Genomic DNA, 25,753 nt, shown 5'->3' with positions numbered 1-25,753 from the left:
TGTTCCAAACAGGACTACACAACCATTCACTGACACAATGAGCTGTACAAACCAGCACTTCCTGAATATTGGTATCGGGATCACTTTCCTTTGGGCTATTTTTGGTGTTGTCTTGCCTCGAGTGAATAAATCTGAAAGAAAACCAAAAATCAGTATAGGTCAAAAACCTAAGGCCAAGGCAAAATAATTGGCTTGGGCCTCACCTGATGGAATTCAGAGAACGTTCTGACAGCTTGAATATAACTGAGAGTAATGCATTTTTTTTTAAAATGTGCTGTGGTGCCAAGTGGCCAAAAATCTTAGAGATACTAAAATTGACAAGACACAGACTGCATGACCTAGATGTCAACTTACGCTATTTTTTTCAAAAAAAAGCACAAAAATTCCCTTTTCTGTGGTACCTCTCCTTTTTCTCTTTTTATAGACGGACAGACCGAGTATACAAATACATCTTGGGCAGTGGTGTGCAAAGGAGCGGTGGTCGAATGCAAGTCCCTTATTCATATCTAATGTTTAATTTGATAGTTTTTATTTGTTCACAGAATATCAGCATCATTGGCTATGCCAGCATTACTGCCCATCCCCAATTGCCCAGAGAGTGGTCAGTTAAGAATCAATCACGTTGTTGGGTGTCTGCAGTCACATGTACACCAGACCAGGCAAGGACGACAAATTTCTCTTTTCAAACAAGTGGTGGTGGTGGTTGGGGGGGGGGGGGGGGGGGGGTGCATGGTAATCTCAGAATTATACGCTTCTAACAGGGTGGATGTAGGGAGGATGTTCCTTATGCTGGGTGTGTCCAGAACCAGGGTTCACTATGAGGATTCATAGAACAGTACAGGCCCTTCGGTCCATGATGTTGTGCTAACCTATTATCCCAAGATCAATTTACCCTGCAAACTCAACATTTCACTATCACCCTTGTGCCGATCCAAGAGTCGCATAGAAGTCTCTAGTATATCTGACTCCACCATCACTGTCACTGCCGGCAGTGTGTTCCACACACTCACCATTCTCCGTGTGAAGAACCTACCTTGGATATGTCCCATACCTTCCTCCGATCACTTTAAAACTACACACCCTCCTAATAGTAATTTCCTCCCTGGGGAAAAAAATCTCTGGCTATCTACTCTACCTATGCCTCTCATCATCTTGTACACCTCTATCAAGTCACCTCTCATTCTTCTTCGTCCCAATGAAAAAAAGCCTCCCTCAACCTTTCCTCATAAGACCTGCCTTCCAGTCCAGACAGCATCCTGGTAAAATTCCTCTGGCACCCTCTCTAAAGCTTCCACATCTTTCCTATAATGAGGTGACTAGAACTGAACACAAGAAAACACTGGTTAGACCACACTTGGAATATAGTGCTGCAGCATAATCTCACAGCTCTTAAAAAACTTAATTTCCCAGACAATGAAAGCCAACACAACATTTGCCTTCTTTCCAACCCTATCAACTTTGAGGGGTCTATGGACTTGGACCCCAAGGTCACTCTGTTCCTCCACACTGCCGAGAACCCTGCCATTAACCCTGTAATTCAGGGTAGGCGATTCAGGATGGAGATCAGGACACAGATCTTCACCCAAAGAGTGGTAAGCCTGTGGAATTCATTACCATGGGAAGTAGCTGATGCCAAAACATTGAAAGTGTTCAAGAGGCAACTAGATATAGCACTTGGGGCAAATGGGATTGAAGGTTATGGGGAGAAAGTAGGATTAGGTTATTGAATTGGACATTACTGAATTAGATAGATTTTTGATGGGCCACAAGGCTAGGTTCTTTGAATTTCATATTTTTCATTGACTCAAATTTCACCGTAAGGTTGGGATTTTAACCAAGTCCAGAGTGCTGGGCTTCTGGATTATTAGTCCAGTGACAACATCACAGCGGCGCTACCTCTACAATAAAGTCTTATCTATCTCGACTTATCATCGACAAAGGAGCCACATACCAACCACGCTCCCTGATAAGTAACTGGATCATTACTATTTTGCAGTATCACCCTCAAGGAGGATTTCAAACCCCATTCTCAAATCACCAGAATTAAATCCAGGTCAGATAGTCTGCTACCAAGTTAAGTTTTTCATTATAGGGAACGACAACAGGCAGGCCAATCAATTTAAGGGAACAAAAAGACTGGAATTAGAAAACGCAATCACCTACACATCACAAGTAAAGTGCTAGGATCCCATTCAATCAAAAAGAAAATTTGATTGATTCAGTAACAGTAAATCTGCAGCCTTGACTACAGTATTGCATTTTACACAAAAGTGCTTCCTGCAGATTTTCAGATGAGTTTCAGAAAGCTACAGAACAGAAATCAATCCCAGGGAGGGATTAGAACCCGACTGGAGCTCTGTACCTCCTGAATATTGTCACTGTAACAAAGAGGTAATGTGAATAAGGTCAGGCTCCATGTCAAAACAGAATCAACTCAGTGGGCCTCTTCACCTGGGACAAACAGGAACAATTCACAATTGAAAGCATGTCATAAGCAGAAAGTCAATATATTGACATGATGCAGTTTTCTGGTATATTTGTTTATTAAATTTGAGAATTTTATTACCCCAGATCAATGCAGACCTGAAAATATGTCAGTGAAATTCATGAAAAGGCCCTCAGACAATACATTCCCAAACCCGTGACCACTTCCATCTGGAAGGACAAGAGCAGCAGGTATATGGGAACATCACCACCTCCAAGGTCACCTCCCATCCTGACTTGGAAAAATATCCGTGTTTCTTCACTGTCGTTGGGTTAAAACCCTAGAATTCCCTCCCCTAGGGCACTGGGGGTCTACCACTGCAAGTGGACAGCAGTGGTTCAAGAGAGTATCTCACCACTACATTCTCAAGAACGGCTTGGGCCAGACAGGAATGCCCACATCCCACAAATGAATAGGAAGAGCGCTATATTTCCATGAAAGTGCTAACAGTGGATATTTAGCATGGATTACAAAGCTAGTTTGTTAACTGTTTGAATTATTTAAGCATTAACGTTAAAAACCTTGTGTGCCCTTTCTGTCCAACAGCTGTTACAAATGTTTGCTCAGGCTTTTACACCAATATTCAAGAACATCATTTCAGAACAGAATTGCCTCCTGTAAAAACGTGTCTTTAAACAACGCAGCTGCCAGCTCTGGCCAGAAGATGGCATTCACAAGCCAGTTTCTGAAGTGGTCTAAGTATGAAGTTTCTTCAGTTTAAAGATAATATTTTTTGCTTTATTAAATTATCATGGGTTAGAATGGTATCCAAGTGCCAGATAAAATGTCAGTGACAGGCAGTTTAGAGCGTTCCCACCCCCCCACCGCGTGGCTGGTGGGAAATCTGGAACTCACCACCTGAAAAGGGCGGCAGAGACAGAAACCCTCAATAATTAAGTATTTTATAGAATCCCTGCAATGTGGAAGCAAGCTATTTAATAGAGTCCACACTGACCCTCTGAACAGTATTGCAAACTAAACTCAGCTCTGTAACCTTGAATTTCCTACGGCCAATCCAACTATCCTGCACATCGTTGGACTGTGGGAGGAAACCAGAGCCCCCGGAGGAAACCCATGCAGACACAGGGAAAACATGCAAACTCCACATAGTCAGACACCCAAGGCTGGAACTGAACTCATCCACGTCACAGACAGCAGTGCTAACCAGTGAGCCACCATACCACCCTTGGATGTGCATTTACAAAGCCAAGGCATACAAGGCTATGGGTAGAGTGCTGCAAAAATGGGATTAGAGAGTGGTTTGAAGCTTGCTTTTGATTAACACAGACTCTTCAGGCTAAACAGCCATTTTGTGTTGTAGACTTCTCATGATTTAATGAAAAGGTGACAACTGATCTATGCTTGTGTCTGGATGGCAGCAAACCTGGGTAATTCACAGTCAGAATGCACAGAGTTGCATCGTGTTAGTGAAAGGGGAGATGCCACAACTAGCACAATGAAAGCTCAAGGGTAAAATGATTAGTTGATCCAGAAAGAACCACAGCATTTCACACCAATAGAAAAAAAGAGACAAAACTGGTTACACGTAACTCGGGTGACACTTACGCTATTTGGAGATAAGATTCAGGCAGAAGGAGAGTTGTAGTTTTTGCTTACGAGCAATCTACAGCCAAATAGAAGGGAAAGAGGTTGGCCAGGCCTGCAATAAAAAAAGCATTGACTCCATTGTTCAGTGTGGGAGTTCACTCATTATTTGAAAACCCTAGTGCATAAGAAGTTAAAACAGAGCCGAAGCCAGAGGGAGAATCCCCAGAGATTGGTCAGGACACAAGAGAGAACTAATGTGCTGTTTTTTTCTAAAAATAGTGCCACAAGATCTGTTTTGTACAGGCAATAGACCCATAGGACCTTGGTTTAACATCTCATCTGAAAGATTGCACCTTCAACAGCACAGCACCCCCTCAGCCCTACGCTGTCAGGCCTTGGTGGGATCTTTGCTGGTAATATTTACCACCCATCATACAACAGTGTATCCAGTGTAATATTCTACTACTCAAGGTAGCCTTAAAAAACATCAGGTTTTCCTACACACATACATCTGCTATATTTTAACTTCTCATTTCTGGCGCCAATAGACAGTCACTGATCACCAGCTAAAAAAAGGTCAAATCCATAACAGAATCAGCTACTTTGCTTTAGTTAACCGATAGATAAGGTGCTTTCAAAAGACCATAAATTGTGAAGTAAAACTATCACAATCTCCCTTTATATTTAGAGTGCAAAGTAATCTTAGCAACTTAAAACCTGAAACTAAATCACCTACCTTTAAAACGTTCTTCACAGCAAAATCCTCCAATATTTTATTGAGAAAAAGGTGTGCACTAAATACAAGGGGAATACAGTCTGCAGCTCCAACTTGAAACGGACACTCCAGAAATTCAGGAAAAAGTCAAGTCTGCAAAAGTCACTGCAAGAACTATCATTTTATCTACAATTAGTTTGTGGTGAATACAAATCATTTAAAAATTTGCACTGAAAGGTTGTTAGGTATTTCATAGCATTGTTTCAACCAAATTACAATAGGCACAGAACCTTTACGTTCAGTAACTAATTTCTGTTATTTTCCTATATCTGGGAGGAGGACTCAAAGCACTTTATACAGAGGAAAACCACGTCAGAGATGCAAGGAATTGGGTGAAAAGGAAAAGTGGAAAAATAAACAGGAGTTAGTGGAATCTGGTCAGCAAAAATGATTTTGTGGGGCTTTTTGAAAAACAAGACGGAGTTTGAGGAATGTTCCAGAAGGTAGCAGCAAAATGGCGAAAATAAGCATGTATCAGCAGGATTAGGAGGCGAGGAATAAAGTTGGCGTAAAGTTTGTTTGGGCAAGCAGAAAAGTGAAAACAGAAGTAGCATGGTACAAACATGGGCAAGCAGCAGAGGCAATAATGTCATTTTACAGCAAGGAATTCACCACAGCCAGTCTAACATCATGCTGAGGTTAAAATGCATCAGAGATAATGGGAACTGCAGATGCTGGAGAATGAGATAACAAAGTGCAGAGCTGGTTGAACACAGCAGGCCAAGCAGCATCTTAGGAGCAAAAAACCTGGCATTTCGGGCCTAGACCCTAGGCCCAAAACCTCAGCTTTTGTGCTTCTAAGATGCTGCTGGGCCTGCCATGTTCATCCAGCTCCGCACTTTGTTATCATGCGGAGGTTGCACAGCTCCTGCCTTAATTCAAAGACATCATTTTTACATAAAGCCAGAAATTTGTATGTTTTGAGGGAAATACTGAAGTTATTTCAGATTCAAACAATACACCAGATTCGTTATCGCTACCAATTTATACATTGCAGCAGTAAATAAACTTCAAAACATAAAATACTGGATTAATTAGGAAACATGGAGGAATCCTGTAAAGTAGAATATCACTGGATGCCTTTCTTTCCTTCTCGCTATTTACATGCACAGGTTTAGCAACAATTAAGGCTAAAGCAAATTAAAAACAAACTCACCTTGTAAATAATCTGCAGCAATGCCTGTTTCAAATTAGCATTTGATTTTTTTTTTAAGAACTAATCTAAGATTGCAGGCAATGGCCTAGTGACATTGTCTCTCGGCTATTAATCCAAAGATCCAGGTAACATTCTGGGGACTCAGGTTCAAATCCTGCCAGCATATGGTGAAATTTTAATTCAATAAAAACCTGGAATTAAGAGTTTAAAATTGATCATGAATCCATTGCCAACTGTCAGGAAAAACCCCACCTGGTTCACTAATGCCCTTTAGGGAAGGAAATCTGCCATCCTCATGTGGTTTGGCCTGGACCCACAGCAATGTGGCTGACTCTTAATTGCCCTCTGGGCAATTAGGGATGGGTGATCAATGCCTGGCTCAGCTAGCAATGCCCACATCCCAATGAATTTTAAAAGAAGTGTATTTTTTAACATGCCTGCCACAATGATGGAATAAAATATAGTCAGCAACTTAGCTGTTACACACTACTTTTAATTAAGAACACTATCCCAAGGCATGTTATTAAAAATCAAGTGTAAGCAAACAACAGGTATTGAGCCAAAGAATAAAATATTAGGTGCAGTGACCAATGGTCAAAGCAAAGAAATGGACTACAAGATTTTAAAGGAAGGGAGAGAAGTAGAGAGTATTGGAGAGATATGCCAAAGCAAGTAGCTTGTGAAATTCCAGAATTAATTTTGATATAAATGGAAGGGTGAAATGTAAATACACAAAGCAATGCATGATAACTGATACTTTAAAAGAAAATAAACTAATATTTGCTATCTGCTCTCGATGATACCGATGTGATGCAATGCAATGCTAGCTTACGTCAAAATATGCTCAGGAGGTGGAGCAACTTCTACGTTGCTCACTAAGGTGAAAGTTAAGATGAGTCATACTTGGATTCTAATGTGAAAACACCGATTTGGACAACACACTGAAGCCCACATTCTAACACTGTACGTGGCTATCCGGCAGTGTGACAGGCTATTATTGGTCATCAAGATATAAAAGATTCAATAAGGCACAGAGGATTCATTTTACTGAGACCATTGCAATCAACTATTGAGAAAGGGGTGACAATTGTTGCTTTGACAGTTGTACAGTCATCACAATGGCAAAATCTTCCCTCTTTCAAAGGAAGACGAAGCAAGGATATTGATTAAAAGGCTGCACAAAAAAAATGGTACACACACACACACACACACACACACACACACACACACACACACACACAACAGGACTTTTTGCGCACTCTGCTGTTACTTGAAGCAGATGTAAACACTCATTTTATGCCTGGATTGCAATTCAGACAAGGTCAGGTTCCGACTTAGCATGGAAATCCTCCAGCCTAACGGTAAGTGAGCAGAAAGACAAGAAATCGAAAGAGGCATGACTAACATTTACAAACTAAAGCGATATTCTGAAAAGAAATCATTTCACTTTAGTGCCTGAGCAACTTTACCTGGTCAGTATCTGAATCCAGGTCTCACCACGAGCTTCTGGTCGTCTAACAGCACAAACACATGTGTGCTTCCTTTTCTGCACAAGGTTTATTTATTTTTGGCTTCCTTTCTACAATTTCTCTCAGGATGCAAAACTGCAGTCGCTAAAGTCACAGAACAGATTGTGAAGGTGTCAATAATGGGAACTAAGTGAGCTGACTGCAAAGATGTACAATCATTTATCCTTCAGTAGCATCAAAATCCACTTGACATGATAAAGTATAGGGCTTTCTACAGAGTCACAAACATGTTCCTCTTGCACAGGCAACCCTGTCAAGTCTTACAGATTTGTTTGAAAAATTAGATTCTTCATTGCTTGATTAAGGAATTAGTTTCTTTTGCAAAAATGCTTAGTTGCCATAATGATTTGTTGGTCATTCTTCCAGGGAGCCTGCCAGCCAATAAAATACACCTATCTGCAATCCAGATACATTCAAAAGGAGGTCAAAGTAAACTTCCAGGGGTGGGAGAGACAGATTCAGGCAGAAAGAAAAGATGCACGAGATATCATGAATCTCCTGTCTATTACTAGTGATTTTTTTATGCTGTTCTATATGTATGGAAAAAACAATGGAGGAACAGGTAGATTTACAGTGAGCAGAACTGCATTCTGGAGTAGGCTTGCCAAAATATTAGATACAGAGACAGAGACAATGGGCAGAACTCTGTCCAGCATCTTTGATGCTCCAAATTCTAGTTAACCAACTGTAATTTCAAAGGCTCTTACACATAATGCCTTCCTTCTTTCCCTCTCATGGAAGTCTGTTACTTTTTCCTAAACCTCCCTTGGCATTAGCTTTCGTTGTCAGTGTCTGCCTTGAGAGTTAAACAGAGGCTCTGCAGTAGTTTTCATTAGGACTATAATAAAACAAACAACTGCAGATGCTGACAATCTGAAACACAAAAATAGAAATTGCTGCAGCAATTCATTAGGACTGGTAGTATCTGCAGGGAGTAATAAGAGTTAAACATTTCAAATTCAGTGATCCTTCTTCAGAACCGATAACAGGTGAGGAAAAGTGTTATCTATGTTGATGACAGCATTTTGGGGACTGAGGTTTGGAGTGAAGAGTGAACAGATAGGTGGAGACAGAGCCCAGAGAAAGAGAAAAATAGTTAGGCAAACAGGGAGATAGTTGACTGTTCTGAGGAAGGGTCACTGGGTCATTAACTCGGTTTTCTCCACCACAGATGCTGCCAGGCCTGCTGAGCTTTTCCAGCAACTTTGTTTTTGTTCCTGATTTACAGCATCTGCTGTTCTTTTGGTTTTTAGATTGTTGATAGTAACCTGTGAAGGAAGAGAAGCTGGATAAGTGTTAATTGGACAAAATGAGTGAGGAAAATGGTGGGCTTTGCATAAAGCAACCCATATTGGGACAGGGAGTTCTGAGGAAGGGTCACTCGACCCAAAACTTTAATTCTGATTTCTCTCCACAGATGCTGCCAGGCCTGCTGAGCTTTTCTAATGATTTCTGCCTTTGTTGCTCAAGTTGTGACAGGACCTGGGGGTATGGGGTAGCTAACTGAAATGAAAGGAAGTGCTCAATCATAAAACTGTTAAACACGATGTGGTCCTGAAGACTCAGGTCCCCATGGGGAATACAAGGTTTACACACCGATTCCAAGTTCAATCCAAAAGTACATATTAAGTTGTGGTGGGTCTCAGTCAGTCAGAGTGTGGGGTGATGCTACAATTTGTAGCAGTGTTCCTGGTTTGGGGAGTAGCTGGGTGAAGAACAACAGGAGGGAGAGGTAGAAGAAGCATCTTCTGATGGCAATCTGTGAGCAAATTTCAAATGCTAACAGACTTGAACAAGGCAGTGATTCTGCTTGCAGTCACAGTCAACAGCAAGCACCAAGTGGCAGATGAATAGTAACTTCAAATTGGAAGGGAAGAGGGAATTAAATCAATTTAGAATGTTGAATTAAATAAATTTTAAAGCAACTTAATTAAATTTAGTAACAAACCCACAAGAGAACACTGTTTCTTCAACGGGAAGTTCTTTGTAATTTTGTCATGCAGTGGCTTTACTTAAAAGTCAGTCATTCCACTATAGCAAGGAAACACTGAAAGAGTCTAAATACAATGGTTTTCACAGGCACTCATTCCTTCAAGCATCATTACCAGTTCAGCCTAAACTCCTCCACTGGTCTGTGACCTAAAAGGTATGTATTTATTGTCAACTGAAATGAACACCTGAATATTGCCAGTGCAATTTTCATGTCACTTCAGGTTAGACAACAGAAGAAGTGTAGCTGCTTCACCAAGAGCTCCATTTTCTAGTCAAGTTGGTATGAGCAAGATTATCTGCATTCACAACCTGAAGCTGGAGAGCACAACAGAAAGAGAAATTAAAGCGATGACAGACTGTTCAGAGATTAAAGGCTAACTGGCAGCATGTTGTAATCACCTGCAGTCAGTTCAGGTCAGCTTTTGTACAACAGGGCACGAATATATTTCACTATCCACTTGTAAGAAAAGGGATTCAAATTCACATCTCCCTCTAAATGACAAGCCAGGCTTGAGCAATATTTTTAATATACATCTTAGTGACATGTTCCAAAGGGTGTGAGAATAACACCTTCTAATGAGGTAACCTTTTTTATTGAAAGTGTCACTCACACGATGTGGGGGTCTCTGGCCAGGCCAGCATTTACTTCCCATCCCTAATTGCCCAGAGAGCAGTTAAGAGTCAGCCACATTGCCATGGGGTCTGGAGTCACATGTTGGCTGCACCATGTAAGGATGACCTTCCTTCCCAAAAAGGACATCAGTGAATCAGCTGGGTTTTTCCCGACAACTGACAGAGGTCACCTTTAGATGCCTAATTCCAGATTCATAACTGAATTCAAATTCCACCATCTGCCCTGGCAGGACTTGAACTTATGTTCCCAGAATGCTACCTGCGACTCAGGATTAATAGTCTAGCAATAATACCACTAGGCCATGCGTACACTTAAAGAGATACAAATTGCGACAGCTGACAGAAGGATGGATGAAACACCTTTCAAATTCCCTTTGGCAGACAACTTTACATGAGAGCTCACGCAATGCAACACCCCCACGCATGTCTGTCTATAACAGAGACACTCAGAGCAAAAAAAAATGTTTATGAAAGAATGGCGTATTTATCAACAGACTTTTATCGTTCTGATACAGTCTGCAATTGTCCACTACCAGAAACTTACAACTATTAGGCAGTTTAAAAACAACATGCAATCTCCAAATCATGCTGTAATAATTGCTTTTAAAAACGCAGAAGAAATACAGAAGGCTTGCCATACATGGTTTTAAAAAATCATTTGACATTTAGCTAAGAAAAGGCTCTGTTGTCATTGTCAGAACCCAAGATATATTCTCTAAATATTCCTCAGAAATCCAGCTGACTAATATGCCCAAATAGCAATTGACAATTTTACATTCAGAAAAACAAAAAAATTACCAGTTTAGCTCAATTAATTCTCACAGCATTATAAGAAAGCCAGAGACAATTTTAATTTTAAGTGAAAGATGCATTTAAAATATAGCTACAGGTTTAGTGACTAAAGGGTTAAACAGTTAAACTCAGCAGAAAGCAGTGACCCTTTCAAAGGACTCATACTCCATCTACCCATGGGTAAGTGGTTATCGGAAACTGAGGTAAGCAATCTGGATAGGATGCTTTCAGATCAGACACAGGTAAAAATTCTGCACTCAAGGCACATAATTACAACAACAATGTAGAAAAATCAATTCAGATTACCCTTAAATTCCACTCTACAAGACTGTTGACAAGTCAAATGTTGTAAGCACGTGAAAGGGAATTTAACCGTTGCAACAGTCAGCAAGATTACAGCCTACTACTTTACTCTAAAGTAGCATTTTCTGAATTGCATCAAGGATATAGAGGGAGTACATCAATGTCAATATATAAATCAGTCCTGTTCAGCCTCAAACTGCTACTGTTCTCATAGGCCTAGGGAGAGTAAAATGTCCCAAGCAATCTTTCGAGCTACAGAAACAAGAAACAAAACCTTTCTCCACATATTAATATACTTTCAGTGTTCCCTGACACCAATCTCCAGGTTTTATACACAATATCACAGCCGCACCTTTCTTGCAAACATAGCTGCCGCTGGCTAGCGCCAACATCCACATTCCACCATGAGCACAGCCATGTTTTATTGGTCCAAACTGAAGCCAATTCGGACCAATCCAAATTGTTATTGCAAAACATGAGCCACTCCTTACATAGAGACAAGGTGTAGAGCTGGATGAACACGGCAGGCCAAGCAGCAGAGGAGCAGGAAGGCTGATGTTTCGGGCCTAGGCCCTTCTTCAGAAATCTGAATTTTTTCTCCACAATTTCTGAAGAAGGGTCTAGGCTCGAAACGTCAGCGCTCGTGCTTGGCCTGTGTTCATCCAGCTCTACGCCTTGTTATCTCAGATTCTCCAGCATTGGCAGTTCCTACCACTCCTTATATAGCTTGGCAATTGCCAATGGGCAAAGTGGGCACTGTTAATCAGTCTCTCTCAGATTTGGAAAGTTGGATTGGATTTACTGAATTAGGATGGTTAGGCCTTATTCAAATTATAATGGTACCTAGGGTATTTGTGGGGAACAAAACTGGTAAACCAGGGAAATTCAGGTATAGGTGAATTCTTACTGATTGGTTGCACAGCATTGCTATTGCTTGCCCTGTAGAGCTCACGTCATTGGATCAGATTCCTGATATTATCAAGTTTCCACTCAAATGCCTATGAAAACTCCAAGCAGCTGTCGGTGTAGCAAACAGGGAATCTCTAACACTTTTGACCATGCTTAGGTGTGTAACTAACAACTAGTCCAGCAACCCCATGCCATTACATAAACTTCAGCGCTAGGTTAATTGGTCCAAACTGTTATTGCATCGTGCTGGCACAGGTATTCCACAAGTCCTGGATTTCCATTTTTAAACTGTTTTTGTCAGGACCCTGTGGATGAATTTGTCACATCTCCCATTCATCAAAAAAGTTAAACCCATTATTTTTGGAAGGGCGGTTGAGTGGGAAAAGATTGTGCGACACTTATGACTACCAATAATGAAAGAGCAGTAGGGACCCACCTGAAGGGTGAAAATTGAGGAAATAGGGCTGATTAAGAGTGAGGCAAGGTGATGCCAAAGATAGGGCTCGAGAATGCTTAACAACAACAGAAGTTACAGATGACACCCAAATTAGTGACATTGTCGACAGCAAAAGTGGTTGTCCAAGAGTACATTAGCAGGCCAATGGGCAAAGGAGTGGCAGATGGAGTTTAATTAGATAAATACAAGTTGTTGCGTTTTGTTAAGACAAACCAGGATAAGACTCATAGTTAATAGTAGGGATATGGGGAACGTTGGTGAACAGAGACACCGAGGGGGTTCATAGTTCCTTGAAAATGATATCACAGGTAGACAAGGTGGTGAAGGTGGTGTTTGGCACATTTGCCTTCAATCAGAACATCCAGTATAAGGGTTGGGATATCACGTTGCAGCTTGACATGGCATGGAGGCCACCTTTAGAATACTGCATGTGGTTCTGCCCATTGGGAGGATGTTATTAAATTGGAAAGGGTGCAGAAAACATTTACAAAGTTGTTACCGGGAGTGGAGGCTGGCACCTCTTTCCTCTGGAGCATAGGAGGCTGAGGGGTGACGTTATAGAAGTTTATAAAATCATAACAGGCGTAGATAAGGTTAATAGCCAAAGTCTTCTCCCTAGGGTAGGAGAGTCCAAAACTAGAGCACACGGATTTAAGGTGAGTGGAGAAAGATTTAAAAAAGGGACCTGAGCAGCAACATTTTCCACAGAGAGTGGTTGTGTGTGGAATGAACTGCCAGAGGAAGTGGTAGATGCAGGTTAAGTTACAACATTTGCAAGAGACTTGGACAAGTACACAAATAGGAAAATGTTTAGAAGGGTGTGAGCCAAACACACTCAAATAGGACTAGTTTAGTTTGGTCAGCATGGAGAAAGTGGACTGAAGGGTCTGTTTCCATGCTGTCTATGAAAGAAATTAAAGCACACAATACTGGGTCAATTGAAGCCTGTGTACATTGCAAATGGGAGGCCAAAAAATAGGACATAATATCAACCTAAACCAAACCGCAGAGTAGGTGCTGGCCATGAACAAGTGGGTTGAGCTCAAAGCATATTGATAATGTGAGAGTGCCGCTGACTCAGTTGAAGCCTGGAAATGCCAGAACAATCTACAACTTGATATTGGATAGGCACCCAAAAACTGGCCATCACCAGATTTTCAACTGGCAAAGGAGGAGAGACTGTAGAACACAATAATATCACAATGGGAAGATATGAAACCACTTCAGCAGTAACAAAGGTAAAACGAAAGTGGCAATGAAGAATAATACAATAGGAATTGAAACATAGGAACTGAAGATAAGCAATGAGGAGACAGCTATTGGTTAAAGCGATGCTCCGAAACATTTCCAAACAGATTGGTGTGGATGACCCGGAGACTTAGAGACACAGCGAGGGGGAAAACAAGAAGCATGCCGAGAATTACTGTACAAAAAGAAAGCATGAGGAGAACAAGCAGAGCATGAGCACTAAAGAAGCAGTGAGTCCAACAGCACAGAAGCACTAAAGGGAGCAGGGAGAGGGTAGGAGGGTGGAACTGTCGGAGCAGTTGGTCTTTATGCTGTTATTAAAAGATGGAAAGAGAACAGGAGTGGCTCAAAACAAGAAATGTTGAGGCCTAGGACAGATGATGGTGAGCGAGAGAGAGGGAGTAAACTTAACTTCAGCTTTTCATCGAGTTGGCAAACATATGAGGACTGATTTTTCTCAAACAAAATGGTGGAAGAACGTATGATCTGGTTTTAAGGAAGGCCCTAAATTATACACCACTTCAAGGATCAAATGAAAATTAGCGGGCGGCATGGTGGGGGGTCCGGGTGGGATGGACTTGTTGGGCCAAAGGGCCTGTTTCCACACTGTAGGGATTCTAATTTTTAAAAAATGCTGGTGATTGTGTTTTGAGTTACTCAACAGGTCACATGCTGCTGGCATGTGTGTTCCTTGACTGTACCCCAGGCTGGTATGAGGTAAGGGAAGAGATTGCTGGGGTTCCGGCATAGATATTTAATACTTTGCTGGCCCCTGAGGAAGTACCAGATGATTGAAGGACAGCTAATGTGGCTCTTTTATTCAAGCAGGGCAGCAAGGATACGCCAGGTAATTACAGACCAGTCAGTCTGACGCGTAAATTAGTGGGGGGAGAAAAGATCAAGGGGCCGGATTAATCCACATCTGGAAAGGCAGGGATGATCAGGGATAGTCAGCACAGATTTGTTGGAGAAAGATCCTGTCGACTTTGAGATTTTTTTGAAAAGGTGACTAAACATATTGATGAGGGTAATCAGTTAAAGTGATTTACATTGTCAAAGGCCTTGTTCAAGTCAAGGTCCCACATAGAAAGCTGGTTTAGAAGGTGAGAGTCCATGGGATCCAAAACTGGCCTACAAATAGGAGGCAGAGGATGATGACAGAGGGTTGTTTGAGAGATTGGAAGCCTGTGACCAGCAACGTACCACAGGGATGAGTGCTGGGACCCTCACTGTTTATAACGTACATTAACAACTTGGACGTGAACGCAGGAGGTATCATTCGTAAATATGCCCATGACATGAAAATTTATGATGTTGTTGACAGTGCAGATGGTCTCTGGCCACAGTATGATGTTGGCCAGCTGACAAATTGGTCAGAGCAATGGCAGATGGAATTTAATGCTGTTAAGTGTAAGGTGACACATTGTGGTCTAATGAAGGGAAGGATTTAGAACGAATGGAAGGTCCTAGGAAGTACTGAGGGACAAAAGGGACCTTAGTGTAAATCCCTGACCGTGTTAGCATAACCAGAGAGGATAGTGAAGGAAGCATACGGGATGCCTGCCTTCATTAGCTGGGGTGAAGGTTATATAGGTGCAAGACGTCTCATTGCAACTTTATAAAACATTGGTTTGGTCACAGATGGAATAATGTGAGCAGCTCTGGTTGTCACACTAAGGACATGACTGCACTGCAGAGGACACTCACTGGGATGGAAAGTCTCAGTAATGAGGAGACTGAGTAGACTGGGATTATCTTTCCTGGAGCAGAGCTGGTGGGGTGGATTTAATTGGCATACATAAAAAGTTACAAGAGACATAGTTGGGGTAGATTGTGAGAATCTTTTACCAATGGCAGATATTTAAGGCCAGAGGACAAGTTTAAATATGAAGTGTAAGTGGATGAGGGCGGGGGGCGTGGGGGGGGGGGATCTGAGGAAAATTTACTTTACCCAGGAACATGGAATGTGCTGCCTGAGGCGTTGGTACTCTTGCAACATTTAAGCAGCCCTTGGGCAAGCACTTAATAGTCCATAGGCTCCTGTGCCCTAGTGTAAGTGCAGGTAAATGGGTTCAGTGTAGTTTGGTATTTATGGTTGGCACAGTCATGGAGGGCCGAAGGGCCTGTTTCCATGCTGTACGACTCGAAGAATAAACTTCAAAGTATGGCTTTGTTCTGTGAATTTTAATTACTCAAAAGCAAAATCGATAAATAAAGAAATCAAAGAACAACAAAACAACCGCAACAACTCAAGACATCTACTACAATCACAAACATGATGAAACTATTGTACAGTAAACAATACCGTCACTTCTCCTCAATGAAAGATCAGCCAATATGAAGCTAGATGTGAAACAGGTTTCTTGACCATAGCAGCTTGCTGCTGACCAAAGCCAATAGGTCTGGTTTATAGCTTTCTCAAAATAGATTCAAAACGTCAGTGCAATTCATCTCAATACAATTTTTTGAAATTTTTTAAAAGTCAGGGCTACTTTCTCCAGAAAAGGAGTGGGTGATCTGATCAAAATCTTTTGAAGATCATGAGATGATTTGATCGGGTAGATGGCAAAGGCGTTAAAAACAAACCAGCAAACACCACATTCTTCCACACCAGGGCCCAGACAGACAGAGACAAGTCTGTGGGCAAAGGGCAGGTGGCTAGGTTGACCAATCAGGTCATGCACACACCTCATCCACTGCATCTGGCATGCCCGAGCACACTCCCAGCCAAACAGTAAACACATCTAGAGCTGCATAGCTTCCTAAAGGAAGCCAGAATTAGAGCCATGTAATTAGAACAAGCACTTGACAGATCAACCATGCTCTGAAAACAATAGGTAAAGCAGCAGGCAAATATTACCGGGAATAAGTTAATTACATATGGCCATCAAAATAAGGAACCACATATGTCTTATTGATACCAATCATGCAAAGTAACAGGGTTTGCAGAGTCTAAAGCACTAATAAAATGGAGATGTTTTCAATGAGCAGGCCTAACTCTTACAACTACTGTCAGAGAAGTAAATACAGAGGAACAAAAAAAAATGCTGCCATTTCAGTGATGCCTTCAGACCTTGGCCTGAACAGTGAATCAAATGAGTTTTCTTGATTTCTTGTACAATAAATTTCAGTTTCCATCCTCACTGCAGCTGCAAAATTAAATGCTTTTAGGAAAAAAATGGAGTTAATACTGAAAATTTGAACAAAACATAGGCATTTCAAATTATTCTTACTCCCTTTGCTTGTCTCGGAACTAGCCTGTCGCTTAAAAGGTTCGTTGTGTAACTTCAGCTTAAAAAAAACAAAAATAATAGACTGAGTCCTGGAGCACAAACAAAGCCTTCACTCCAACTCGTCCACACCAACCAGGTTTCCCAAACTAAACTAGCCCCACTTGCCTATGTTTGCCCCATAAACCATTAAACCTTTACTATTCATGTACCTGTCCAAATGTCTTTTAAAATGTTGTAACTGAACCTGCATCTACCACTTTCTCTGGAAGCTCATTCCACATTTTAAAAAAATCACCCTCTGTGGAGGAAGTGACTGCCCCTCCGATTCCCTTCAAATCTTTCTCCTCACCTTAAAAAATGTCCCCCATCGCCCATTTTGATCTCTCCAACTCTCAGGAAATGACTTTTGTTATTCACCTTATCAATGCCTCTCGTGATGTTGTAAACCTCTAAAAGGTCACTGCCTCAACCTTTAACACTCCAGGAAAAAAAAAACTTATCCAGTATCTTCCTATAACTCAAATCCTCCATTCCCAGCAACATCCCGGTAAACCTTTTCCAAACCCTCTCCAACTTAAGAATACCCCTCTGAGAAACAGGGCAATCAGAACTGTACACGGTATTCCAAACGCAGCCTCACCAACATCCTATACAACCTCAATATGACGTCCTAATTCCTATACTCAAGATGTCTGAGCAACAAAGACAACTGTGCTAAATGCCTTCTTAAACAACCCATGATGCAACTTTCAAAGAACTACATACCTGAACCCTAGGTCTCACAGCTCTACGATGCTGCCCAAGGCCCTACCATTAACTGTATAAGCCCTGCCCTCGTTTAGCTTCCCAAAATGCAACACCTCGCATTTATCCAAACTAAACACTCAATCTGTCACTCCTCAGCCTATTGGCACAATTGATCAGAAGGCCTGAGTAATCTTAAATATTCAATTTTAAAAAAAAACAAATGCCACTCTATTTGCTGGGAATTTCAGACACTGCTGTATTTGATGGTACCTGGGCAGCACAGCCCCACAGTGGTTAGCACTTCTGCCTCACAGCGCCAGAGATCTCGATTCAATTCCACCCTCAGGTGACTGCCTATGTGGAGTTCGCACGTTCTCCTTGTGTCTGCGTGGATTTCCTCCATATGCTCTGGTTTCCTCCCACAGTCCAAAGATGTACAGGTGAGGTGGACTGTCCGTGGGAAACTGCCCATAATGTCGAAGGATGTGCAGGCTAGGTGGGTTAGCCATAAGAAATGCAGAGTTAAAGGGCAGGCAGATGGATGTGGGCAGAATGGTCTTTAGAGGGTCTGTATGGACTCGATGGGCCAAAAGGCCTCCTTTTGCATCGCACGGATTCTAAATGATTCTATTCTATGATCCTCCTGGCTCACTACCAAAGGACTAATTCTGGATACAAAATGAACTATCAGCCATGTATTCGAGAGTGGCCAAGGCTAATCAAGCAAAACTAAAAAGTTAATAAAAATATTCATTGCTCATTTGAATTCCTGTGAAAAGTAACAGGGCATTTCAAAATTTCAATAATTTGCTTTCATTATTTCTTATTTATTGTAATTTTCATTACAATTATAGATTTCATTTGATCCTGTTCCGAATCCACGACTTGAGCTAGCAGTTGCAAAAAAGGCATATCCCACTTGTGACATCAATTTTCATAATGTTGCTGTAAGATCTCCCATGGTACTCATCATAGCAAGATGCACCATTCTTGAAAATGATGAGTGCCATACAAGGTGATCCATAATGTATTTAACTGAAATGGAGACAGAACTCTAAATGTAAAATTTAAAACAAAACAAAAATCCAGGCCATTCAAAATGCAATTGTCATTTAATTTGGAAACTAGGTAAGAATGTGCTAGTTGCAATCCAGTGATTAAACATCCAGTCTTTCAAGGTGGTTTTCAAGATATAAAAAGTTAACAAATTCTGACGTACCACAACAGCTCCCACAGCACTGCCTGGAGCATGTTGGACAAGACACTGTTTCATAGTCTTTAAGGCTTTGCAATTAAATTTTCCCTTTTCTTAAAAATTATAGATCAGGATACACAGCAAAATTGGAATTGATCCATGTTGGAAGGGAGAGGTGGCACCTTCTGGAATTATTAGAATAAAACTGGAATTCCCTCCCTAATGGCATCGTGGGTCAACTCAAAAGAGTTGGACTGCAGCTGTTCAAGGCAGCAGCTCACAATCACCTTCTCAAGGACCACTAGGGACAGGCAATAAATGCTGGTCAGCCAGGAATGCCCACATCCCACAAATGAATGAAAACTGTAAAAACTAGTATGTTTCACAGAAACATAACATCCCATTAGGTTCACACTGACCATCTGAAGAGCATCTCACTCAGACTCCCTGCCCAACCCTAACCCTGTAACGGCACATTTCCACTTAGCCTGCACCTCTTTGGGCTGTGGGAGGAAACTGGAGCACCCAGAGGAAACCCATGCAGACTCAGGGACAATTTAAAGTTATAGCAAAGTTCTGCAGCCTGGGTTGTGGGTGAGGTTGTTGACTTGCTTGCTGAGCTTGCTAGTTTGCGTCCAGACGTTTTGCCATCACGTTAGGTGACAATGATCAGCAAGGCCTCCAATGAAGCAGCGTTGTTCTACTCTACTGTACGGAAACCCATACAGATGAAAACCAGAAATGACACTACTCGCCACAACAGACCAGACAGTATAAATTCCGAGTGGAGTAGGATAAACATCGCTTCATTGGAGGCTCCACAGATGTTACCTGCCATGGTGACAAAACGTCTCAACGAAAACAAGCCAGTTTGGCGAGCAAGTCAACAACCTCACACAGGGAGAATGCCTGTGTGGAGTTTGCACAGTCACCCGAGGATGGAATTGTACCCAGGTCTCTGGAGCTGAGGCAGCAGATCTAACCATTGTCAAAATGGGCAGCGAGGTGGCACAATCATGAAATTTCTATGTTGTCTGAGAGCAATAGGATGGAATGCTGGGGTCTGGGTGAACAAAAGGTCTGTTTAGCATGTGCTCATAAAGGCAAAACAAAAACACCAATCCCAGAATGGTAAGCTGCAAATGGGAGTGTGGAGAATTCTCACAGAGGATGAGTGTGCTGAAGCTCGAAGAAATTTAAAAGAGAACTGGGGAAGAAAGAAAGAATTACTAGCTTCTGGAACAACGTGCAAGAAGTTCTAACAGCCCGCAGTAATTGTACACGAAAGCCAAACAAATATGCCATGAGGGTGGTTCAGAGCTGTTCCACTGTGTGGGAGTACTGCAATATACAGAGCTGTCCTATGAATATAACAGACTAAGGGGACCTAGGGTAATGCATGTTCTGAAAACTGCAGGAAGTCAAGCTGTTACTTTCATGAGCAGTTAACAGCTGACTTATTAGCAAGACCAGATAGCAGTAAAAGCTAAAAATTGCTCACATGCAACAACATCCACTGATCTCCAGTTAAAGTTCCCACAGATAACTGAATATGAATGAAACGAGTAACCAAGGTGGTGCTGGAGAATGGTGACTTGCACATTTTTCACTGCACTCTTGTATTCCTGGACATGAGCAGACATGACAATAAATTCTAATACGGAAAAGGGCGCTTGAGAAGTTTCATGCCCACTTCCATCAAAGTGATATGAAAAAAATTCAGTTTACCTTGTTGTTCAAACATTGGTCAAGTTGGGCAATGTCACATTACTGGAGGTGGTAATCTACCAGCCAGAAATTTCCAACAAATGCATCTGCAGCTGTATGCCATGAATTTTCCACGTTACATGTCGCCACAAGCCCCTAGATTCATGGGAGAAACCATTGGCTCAAGTTTGATCCCCCTTACAAGTTAAATGTTTCCAAACCTGACCACTGAGCAACTATCTCCGCCCATCCCCCCACAACCGGCTCCAAAACAAACACTTTGGAAATTTCATGTTCCATTGTGACGCTGCTTTTTCCAAAAAGTAATCCGTCACCTACAACAAAAACAAATTAGCAAATTTCAATCTCACTCCTGATAAAAATAAAACAAGGTCACGATCTGAAGAGCTCAAAACGCTCACCCTGTCTTCAATCGTGTTTGCCTCAAATAACCAATGGCTTCGAGCATTGCAGCAACCAAGAAATGCCACAGAAACATCTTTCTTATTAACTGAAAGGAGCTCATTCATCCAGCAGTATCATTGGAGAATTCCAGGACAAAGTTTTACCTTCGTTCTGATGGAGGCTGAGATTCAAAACAATAACAACAGTTTATTTCTCCAGAAATGCTGCCTTGACCCATTTCTTTGACTTTCAGCTTTTAAAAATTTCTAAACTCATGGTGCCTATTTAGTTCCCATGAGAAGTAAAAACCATCTCATGCATAAACATTGCCATACAGAGAAGTGGAATTTTCATGTTGCTGCTGACAGCAAGGTTGCATTCACAGCACACTCCCATTTTTAAAGGGATCTCCTTTATCCAAGGCAGGACCAGAAACAATACAGATCATGTACAATTGTAAAATTATCCTCGATTGGTGGCCACGCCAATGGAATTCCACCTCTCAATCTCATTTTCATCTTTAAGGTACTCTAAAAAGTCACCACTCTGACCATGTTTCATCCCTTTACATTAATTTTTCTTCACGCAGCTCATTGGTAAACTTTGCTCCATCTCTAATGATGGATATTTATTGGTTCTATTTTAGAGGCCGTTAGATGGGACAATTTTTGATCTGGGCTATCAAAGTTATGCCTTTACTGTACAGACACCTTTCTGACTATCACTACTTGATGGTTTTGTGTAAAGATGCATGGAGGAAGAAAGCTGTTCAAGGCAATGATTCTTAACAGTTGAACTCTAGAGATTGCATTTCACTCCACCAATCCGATGATGGCAGAGAGGCTGAGGTGAGAAAAGAAAGCACCTTTGACTCGATGACAAGACTCTATGTTGTACAGCACAGAAACAGACCCTTTGGTCCAACTCGCCCATACCAACCAGATGTCCTAAATTAATCTAGTCCCATTGCCAGTATTTAGCCAATATTACTCAAATCTTTCCTACTCATGTGCCCAACCCGATGCTTTTTAAACACTAACTGTAACATATATCCTGGATCTCCTGAATCTTAGCAATAATGTTTATCTTACTGATATAAGCTGATATGCTTACCATGCAACAAACTATATCTTATTGAAGGCACAAGCCTCTTCTCATTAAGACTCACTGCTGTAGTGCTTTTTCTCTACAAGTGCAAAACTCAAAACCCTCAGTTGCAGTCAAGGGAAGAGTGTAATGTTAGCGACCCACACCAGTCACAAGCTGGCAGCAGCTGGTGTTGCAGCATGTATATAGAATACCAATCGTTTCGATCCAAGTCTCTGAAAAGATTACAATTTTGGACATTACTACTTCTAATTTTGCGCAAATCATTTAAACTATGCTGTTAAACAAAGTAATCGTATCACATTGCAGATAATCTGCTGGATCCTCTTTGGAAAAATAATTACAAATCCTAAATAAATGGTAGCTACTAAATTTAATCCTGAACATTGCTGTATGACAGCATTCTTCCTTCCCAAACATGCAGGCCTACATGACATGCCAACTATTTCAGTGAAAAAGGTCAACTATTAATCTTGTGACATAGTATTCTTACTCATGGCCAACACAAAGGCACAAAGTTTCAAATCACAGGAGATGAAGATCTGCCTACGGAATTTGCATTCCACTCGAGAGCAGAGAGAGAGAGTTGGAAAAGAGCCTAAAATAAAACAAATGCTGAAGTGTCCATAGTACCTTGAGTAAACATTTTAAAGAAATTAAACTTGTCATTTTTTTCTCTGAATTCACTACACTTTTTGCATTACAAGGAGAATATCACATGCATCCACTGTACCACTTTAACACTAAATGCATCAATGCTCCTGATGGAACTATGCAAAGATTTATGCTGAGGTTTTTCTGCAAAAATATACCGTCTCCCTAAAAAAAATCTAAAATCGTACATCCCAAAACATTTCAGACTGGATATTACAGAAAATGTAAAATACAACTCATCTCCATTGAGCATGAAGCACTCTTGGGGACCTCAATGCAACTACAACGCCCCTGACCTTTTCCCCAGCGGCCTTTCCCCATCTTGCCTTTGCACCAAGCCTTGGTGTCACTCAGTACAGCACCCTGGACCATGGAATGGTTAAACTGCAACAGTCGGTCAAAGACAACTTTTTGTACCACACGGCCATTAAGTTTAATGCAAACCAAACAGTGTGTTTCAGAGGTGGAGGTTCGCCAAATGCAGTAGATATTGGTCTCTGTGTGCATCCCTGGCAAAGGACCATAGACCATACAGTAGGTTTAAGGTGATCCAAACACTACTTGAGCGCTTGATCATGCTGCCCTCGACTTAGTTTTACTCATTGACACATTATTCCAATCTTACATTTCTATTTCTGTTGCACGCAAAGGAAATAAAACAGGTCTGACTTGACAATTTTACAACTCTTACTTTAATAGTTTTTAGTAAAATTGAATAGTCAATGACAGTCAACTAATCACATTCTCCCCATTTCTCGATTCATAACAAAATGACATGAATTCAGATACAAAAGAAAGGTGGTAATGCCTGCCTTTTTCTACATTTCAGTCAGTCTGCAGGAAAAGCTTACAAGCTTTTGGATACACTATTATGGGAAGGCTATATAAGTAATGAAAATAGTGTAGAGAATGCAGACTCACCACCACAAAATACTCTTCAGCTCCAAACATAATGAAAAAAACTATAGATTATGGCTTTCTCCCACTGAATCCAAAAAGAGGCTACAGGATGAATTGATAGAAATTAATATTGTTACGAAAAGTACATGCTGATTTAAACATCGACAAGATTTCCAGTGGGTGGACGGAATGATAGTGAGGTGGTCCAAAGTAATTAAAAGCCAGCTAGAAAAAAATTGTCCATTTTCAGAGGTGGAATTCTCTGTCACAAGCCATTGTTCAATTCATTTTATTGCAAAGTAGGATTTAGATACCCACTTGCAGGAGAGGATTAAACACAGTAAATGGAATCAAACTGGACGTATCAGAGGGAAAGAGAAAAATAAATGCAGAATCTTTGATACACATTTCTGAGTGGCAACATGGATGATTATTCACTACAGACATTTTCAACATTTAGTTCTTGTGCCAAACAATATGATACATTCATCTGTACATCGTGTTTCAACAGCACATCACTGTCTACTAAACCAAGTGATTGAATTTTGACACAAATTTCATTGTTTGCCCTCAACTAAGAATATGAGACACAAAAGTATGAGATTCAAAGCCAGAAGAACTGTGGATGCCGGAAATCGGAGACAAAAACAGAAATTGCTGGAAAATCTCACCAGACCTGGCAGCATCTGTGGAGAGAAATCAGAGTTAATCTTTTCGGTCAAGCAACTCTTCATCAGAACGGATGGTGGCTAGGATGTAAAACCCATAATACAAAACATAAGTGCATACAAAACAAGGTTTTCCTAGCCGCCATCAGTTCCGAAAAAGGATCGCTGGACCTGAAACGTTAACTCTAATTTCTATCCACAGATGCTGCCAGACCTGACTTTCTCCAGCAATTTCTGTTTTTGTAATTGGGTATGTGCTTCCATTTGGTTACCATGCCATATATGCCCTTATTCCTGTAATAGTATAAGATTTTGCTCCTTAGGTGACACATAGATGTTAGCACAGATCTCCATCGCTGTTTTATCAAGCTAAGAACTACAGGTGCTGGACCCCAGAAGCAAGACCAGAAATTGGTGGAGAAACTCAGCAGGTCTGGCAGCATTTGAGGGAGGATAGATTGGGTGACTTTTCGTTAAACTTTGCTCTCTTCCCACAGATGCTGTCAGAACCGCTGATTTTCTCCAGAAATTTGGCTTTTTTTTGTGTAGGTTTAATTATAGTCTAGTTGTTACACTTTCCTTTCCTGAAGGTTTTTAAAAACCATGCGAGAAGCTTCCTCCAGGCCAGCCCACTATAAGTGCGCAGAGTTATAAATGCAAATCAGACTGCGGTTACACAAACTAGACGTGAAACTTCTTGTTCAAATAAGTAAACAGCATGGCTGCTGGGTTTTTATGTCTAATGCCGCAAGCATTGCGCGCAGGCATTAACAGTCGAGAACAACAAACCCAGAAACTGGGCAAATTAAATGTTGCCTTTAACATTTTATACTTCATGAGTTTTAAACTTTGCCGTTTGCACACAGATGTTGATTATTAAGAGGCAAAACACTTCACCTGGGGCTGGAGGTGCACATACATCAGACTGAATGGAGGTTGTAGGTGAAGAGCATGAACAAGTTTACAACCTTTTGGCACATTTGAGTGCCACGGCTGCGTATTAACTCACTTATTCAGAATGTTGTTGTGATGATGAGATGTGAGCTCAGCGATAGGAGGACACCATCATAACCATGAAGTTGAGGCACCCCAAAGTGGGATCAGGACCCCGAGGCACATCACAAGCTAAAACTCCTGGGTGAAAACTACAGGGCAGCAATAGTCAAACCTCCTTCCCCTGCTCATTGTCCAGAGTCCGTCTCCAAGGCTTTCATTTCTCACTGACAGGACATGACAATTTTCAAGACTCAAAATAGGGTCATGATGATAAAAAGCTGGAGAAGCATTGCACTACATCGTGTGTTAAATTA

The 25,753-nt window shown here is 41.3% G+C and overlaps 1 protein-coding gene across 13 annotated transcripts in view; it reads right to left on the bottom strand.

Annotated features, from left to right (window-relative positions):
• mapk8a (mitogen-activated protein kinase 8a) overlaps positions 1–25,753 on the bottom strand; it is a 118,313-nt gene that overhangs the window by 61,425 nt on the left and 31,135 nt on the right. For 3 of the 13 annotated variants that reach the window (XM_059640228.1, XM_048563433.2, XM_059640227.1), the window contains exons 2-3: positions 4,770–4,922; positions 4,052–4,145 (exon numbers count right to left, since the gene is read on the bottom strand). The exons of 9 other annotated variants lie outside the window; for them this stretch is intronic. The gene's annotated coding sequence lies outside the window, so the exon portion shown is untranslated. The remainder of the gene's footprint in view (positions 1–4,051; positions 4,146–4,769; positions 4,923–25,753) is intronic. One more of the 13 variants, XM_048563434.2, reaches the window with a different exon arrangement.

Source organism: Stegostoma tigrinum, chromosome 37 (genome assembly GCF_030684315.1).
Source record: "Stegostoma tigrinum isolate sSteTig4 chromosome 37, sSteTig4.hap1, whole genome shotgun sequence".
NCBI classification, from domain to species: Eukaryota; Metazoa; Chordata; class Chondrichthyes; order Orectolobiformes; family Stegostomatidae; genus Stegostoma; species Stegostoma tigrinum.
The sequence above is the reverse complement of the archived record's forward strand: the minus strand, read 5'-3'. Positions and strand labels throughout refer to the sequence as shown.